At 34.5% G+C, this 6,252-nt stretch overlaps 1 long non-coding RNA gene across 1 annotated transcript; it reads left to right on the top strand.

Annotated features, from left to right (window-relative positions):
* Nucleotides 1-1,088: 1,088 nt before the first annotated feature.
* LOC121387507 lies at nt 1,089-4,401 on the top strand. The gene is made up of 3 exons (XR_005959833.1): nt 1,089-1,208; nt 2,870-3,082; nt 4,202-4,401. It is a non-coding gene; the product is annotated as an uncharacterized LOC121387507 (long non-coding RNA).
* Nucleotides 4,402-6,252: the final 1,851 nt, after the last annotated feature.

Here is a 6,252-nt window from a genome sequence, read left to right as displayed (position 1 = left end):
CTGAGACGATAAAGGTACTGTCCAAACTAAGTATGCCCAAAATAAACAAGCACAAATTAAGTACAAAAATGCCAACAAGAAACCATTTCACCTCAAAATCAGTGGAATATTAAACTATGATTAGATTAATTAAGCTGAAATGCAATTCTGAATATGTACAACTCTTTACCAGCCATTATTACCATTACTGCACTAAAAAGACCTCAGTATGCCCAGAACAGACAAAACGCCTGTTATACACAAATTAGTGAGATATAATACCCCGCACATAGCAGCAGAGTTTTCTTGGTTGTAACATTTGTCTGATAGAAAGGCATTAAGGGATGTCCTGGGCCTATCTAAGAGGTACACAAATGCTGACACATGGTAGAACCTAGAATGGAAAGCCCCAAAGCAAAGCTATTCTTAATTTTTTCTTTGTGTAGTGTCCTGCAGCTGAGAAGCTGGTTAGATTATAGCCAATACATAGGTTGTCGTCATGCACTGTTACTCACACTTCATAGATAATTTGATACACAAACACCGATCATGGCTAGAATTTGTTTAAGCTAATGCAGTTTTTCTACCACTGGTTTACCAACAATCAGATACCAAATGTGTTGTCTCATACCATGGGACAGAATGGTGATGGTAATCATGATGGTAGTGCATGATGATGGTATTGTTGTATATACTTCACATCATTTTTCTGTGTACACTTTGAACATTATTTCGGTTAAACTGAATTTTGAAAACCATAAAATGTTATTATGTTTTGTCTCTCTGTATTGGGCTTCGTAAATTTGATTTATTCGTGAACTTTTACTACTATTCATATGGAAAAATAACTGGGTTTTGCCAAATATTGGTAAAATGTGACCAAAAGTTGGCCACAATGATGACATTGTCATTCTTTGACACCAATATTTGTCTTGCTGGGTTGTCGTTAAATATTCATTCATTCATTGTCATTCTTTGACCAAACCCTGACCACAAACTAGTAATATAAAATATCCAGAAGCTTATTATGTACAATAATAGACCGTCCGTATAATTAGCTGATTTTGACTCCAATATATATATCAATATGTTTCTAGGTATCTGCATACCACCGATGTATGGCTTGGATTGTAACTACACGTGCCATTGTTATACTTCAAACTGCGATGGCGTCACAGGTTGTTTTGGTGGCTGCAACAAAGGGTGGCACGGAGCAAGTTGCAATAAAGGTAAAATAGATTGGTTTTTCGCTTTACATGACGAAAGGTAACGAGATAGCTTCATTTGAAAGATAAACACAATATGGATTTGACTTCATGTTTTTAGTTAATTTAGTGGGGTTTTGTTGTTGTTTGTTTTTTCTTCAACTGTTTTAAAAAGAAACACCAACAAATACTGTAGCCCATATTTTGTTATGTAATATCTAAACTTTCAGTTGCTGACATCTTGCAATGTCTATTTGTATCATTAATCTAGGTCATAAAAAGTTATGCTTCATTTTATCACTCGATAATTTAGAATTACCATGCAATAGGTCGGTGTTTACGATGTACTTAATTCAAATTTGTCCGGCAATCACTGCCGAGTATATGCATTATATCTGCAGTAAAGCCTTGTTATTTCAAACAAAATCGTCCATAACAGACTAGTTAGTAATTAATCATTGTATGACAACACATACGAGTACGGCCGATGATAAACAGAGTGATAGAACAGAACAGAACAGAACTTTATTTCACTCAAAGCCACTATTCGGTGGCATCAGAAGAGTACATTATATGAATTATATATACATATACACGCATACGTTAAGTGACAAGTGTTTATGACAAACAAGTAAGTAAGATTAAGTTATATAAAATGGGGTGTCAAGAGGTAAAGTGGTTATTTATAATATTGATACGTGTTTTAAGGATGCCCACACGTTTACAGTTGAACAGTTCTCTGCATTTAATTACATTTGGTCTAATAACATAGTATGGCTTTAGAAATCGTTTTCGTTCCTTGTTGAATTTATCACAAATAAATATATTTAATGAAACTCATCATCGATATCACCTATATTACTTATTGTACATGTTATATCTTCTTTTGGAACATTGGACCACCTGCCCTTCTCAATTGGTAAGACATGATTAGAAATCCGAAATCGGAGAAAACTAGTATAATTTTTCCTGTTAAGTATATTAGAGTAACTTTCAAATTCTGTGTTCACATGCAATCTAGACCTATGTTGAGTTGCATATTGTGATATTCGCATTTCTCAAGACTGAAATGATCACGTTCTAATCTGCCTTTCGATAAATAGCTAAATGTGAATTAAAGTTGACTTGGGCGATTATATCTCATTATTAATTTGCTATCAAGACCTTACGCCATTTGGGCTGTTTGGCTACTGGTAACGACCAAATTTACCTAACTGTAAAAGTTATTTTAAGCCTGACTTAAATCCTGACGTAGACACATACAACACTTTGATTAATAATGAACAGTTTTATAAATGCCACATGGTGTTTATTCAGCAGTCAAAGTAGTGATGAACTACCTTTTAGTAATGGTTTTGTTTGTAATCAAATACTGTTTCAACACAGTTCAAAGCGCGTGAATTCTTGCATTCACATCCAGAATTCGGTGTAGAGAGTATCCGGAATCTGTCGTTGATAGCATCCGCAAACCGTCCTTGACAGTATCCGGATTGGACAGATGTTAAGACGTTATGTGTACATCAAATATGTATACGTACATACATCCTATGTATGCACCCACACACGAGTATAAGTAGTTCCGAAATAACAACACAAACTTTATTTTGTTAGTTTTGTTTGTTTGAATTCAAAACCATGTGGTAGATACAACACCACATACATTCATGTTGTCTTATATGTTTCAGAGAATATAGCTTTCAACAAACATACAAGTCAGAGTTCCTACTCTAGCGGTTGGTGGAAAAATTCCTCGCTTGCTGTAGACGGGAGTCTTTACCAAGGTAGCGGGGCGAAATATTGTATGTTTACAGAACCCGGTCATCAATACACATGGTGGCAGGTGGACCTGGATAAAAAATATTACATACACAAGTTAGCCGTTCACTTCAGAACATCGCGTAAGCATAGTCGGTCCGTGCACCTACGATGTCCTCTTTTGACATTATATACATACATACATACATACATACATATATACATAGTGAAGGAGATAGTGTGCGTGTGTTTTTACGTGGGTGTAAGTGTGTGTGTCTATGTGTGTGTGTGTGTGTGTGTGTGTGGGTGGGTGTGTGGGGGTATGTGTGTGTGTTTGTGGTTTTGTCTCTCTCTCTCTCTCTCTCTCTCTCTCTCTCTCTCTCTCTCTCTCTCTCTCTCTCTCTCTCTCTCTCTGTGTGTGTGTATGTGTGTGTGTTTGTGTATGTGTGTGCGTATGTGTGTGTGTCTCGCTCTACCTGTGTGTGTGTGTGTGTGTGTGTGTGTGTGTGTGTGTGTGTGTTTTTGGAAGGAACACCAATTGTATTATGTGATGTCCTGGCGAGCATAATACATTTTCTGTATTCAGAACATATGGTATTGACGATTCCGAAACACACGAGGGTAATAATGTCTTTTGCATATAATCGCAATTTTAATACAACATGTTTATGTAAACTATACACAACTTTAATTCCAGTCACCCATTACTCGATATTCAAATGGCGTAATGTCATGTGACGCGGTGTCTTTCTGAATGGAAATGACCTCAAACCTGAGTGACGTCATGTTGGATATCCCTAAATAAGGATACAAATTTTACATACTTTAAAGTTATTTATATTACAGGTGTTTTTAATTTGTTAACAAGCTGAATTCAGATTGAAGACTAGCCTGAAATAGAGAAGTGGTAATACGTAATTAAAACGAAATTATTAGAATAATTAATTAAATAAACACCATCAATTTCAAGATTATCTGTAAATGAAAACAAAGGCATAGCGCCCATTATGCACAGTACGCACGTGCGTAATGCAAAAACAATCCGGGAATACATTTGTAGGTCACGGCTGTCTGTAATGGTTCTATAAAATATCCTCTTCCCTTTCCCTGTAATTAAGTTTCCCCAATAAAGCCGCGTGCGTAATACTAAACATTGTCTGGACCTGGACAAGGATTTAATTTGTTACAGAAAAGATAATACATGTATCATAAGATAGAATTATTGTATGCATATACAACTCCGTATTTTCTCATATGCACAGACACATATCGCAGAAATGGTGTTACGGTGTACAGTTCTGTTCGTAAAAACCCGAAACCCACTGGTCACCTGTGTGGTTCAGCAACAGGGTCCAGTCCAGATGTGACGTCGATGACATGTAACAACACAGCTAGGTACATCACTCTCTACCAAAATACATACAACAGTCGACGCTATTGGCAGACGGGTGACACGGCCATGAATTTCTGTGAAGTTCAAGTATTTGGTAAGTATTTGTTATTGGTGTCATTCTCAAATTTTCTACACAACAAGTATATCGTAGGTCGTGGTATGTGCTGATCTCTCTCTCTCTCTCTCTCTCTCTCTCTCTCTCTCTCTCTCTCTCTCTCTCTCTCTCTCTCTCTCTCTCTCTCTCTCTCTCTCTCTCTCTCAATCAAAAAAATGTATACCACGAACAAATTGCTTATTTGACATTAAACGAGATGGTAATTATAATTATAGTGACAGTATATAACTGTCATATTAACATTGTTATTGTTGCATTGTAATACATGTAAACAAGCATATAAAAGTCAAATATTCTAACAGTAGATACATTGTACAACACAGTTTTAAACTATGTTGGAGTGTAGTGAAATGCGCTTATTCCATTAAAACGTTGTGAAATTCTATCTTTTTATATATTCATCCGATACACTTCATTCTAATAACTTATATATATATATATATATATATCTATATATATATATATATATATATATATATATATATATATATATATATATATATATATATATATATATATATATATATATATATATATATATATATACACATATATATATATATATATATATCAGACATTGGGCGAATACATGACAAAAGTAATCGATTACGATTACGATTACTTAAGAATGTCATGATTACGATTACGAGTACAAGAGGAATGAAAGTAATCGATTATGCCCAGTAATCATGGTTACACTCATGATTACATTTTCACAAATATGAACTATTTCTGAGGTGATGCTACCAACATGAAACTGTTCACTTGATTTCACTAATTAAGAACAAATAATGGATACTTGTAGATTATTTATTACATCGTATCAAAAATCATATCAAAAATGTATAGACGCATGTATATTGTATGACAATAACATCAGATGTTTTTGAAATGTCTGACTGTTTAAGCAAAGTGTGCATTGTTCTTAATAATTGTAAATAGTTAACATGCTATTGTATTTAAAACATGTAATTGTATTTTCAAAACCTCTCTTACAACCAGTGTACTGTGACTGGTATATCAAAGGATGTGGTATGCGCTATCTTGCTGCTAATAGAAAACATGTAGCGGGTTTCATCTGATGACTATGTGTCAAATTTACCAAATGTTTGACATCCAATAGTCCATAATTAATTAATCAATGTACTATAGTAGTGTCGTTAAAGAAAACAAACTTTACTTATTACATTGATATTTAAAACATATTATATTTAACGACACAACGTAATTACATGTGTGTTAATCCCCAAGCTGCTAAAAGAAACCAAAATATGCCCATATAATCGCCGAACTGCTCTAGTTCAGTGTCACATAAAACAAGACATTTAGTTTACAGTTATCAAAGGTCCGAGTTGTCAATTATGATTATTTGACAATACATCAAAAGTGTTGAATGCGATCGGTTGTACTGTGACAGACTCTTTGCTTATGTTAGTCTTAATGACTGCGGACGGACAGCGCACAACCTTAATCTCTTGTCTGTAAGGTTGACTGGACAGCCAAATCCACACACAGCAATACGTTATTTAACATATGTAACCCCTCCCTCCAAAGCATCACTACAATCGTCACAGTTTTAGGTCTAGGTATAAAGTAATATAACCCACAAATTAAAAAACGAAAGATTAAAACAATAGGATATTTTTTTAGTGTTCTACCGGTTCAGAAAATATTTTGCTCCAGCACTTTCTTGCCACGTGACTTCTGGATAATCAATTATTTCAGTCAACTTGTAAATTAACTGATTAACTGATATTTTCCTAACTTACATACTTTGTTTACATTGCTAGTAGGTAATAACTTTA

Source organism: Gigantopelta aegis, chromosome 13 (genome assembly GCF_016097555.1).
Source record: "Gigantopelta aegis isolate Gae_Host chromosome 13, Gae_host_genome, whole genome shotgun sequence".
Taxonomy (NCBI): domain Eukaryota; kingdom Metazoa; phylum Mollusca; class Gastropoda; order Neomphalida; family Peltospiridae; genus Gigantopelta; species Gigantopelta aegis.
Note: the sequence above shows the minus strand (reverse complement) of the source record. Positions and strands in the feature narration are given on the sequence as shown.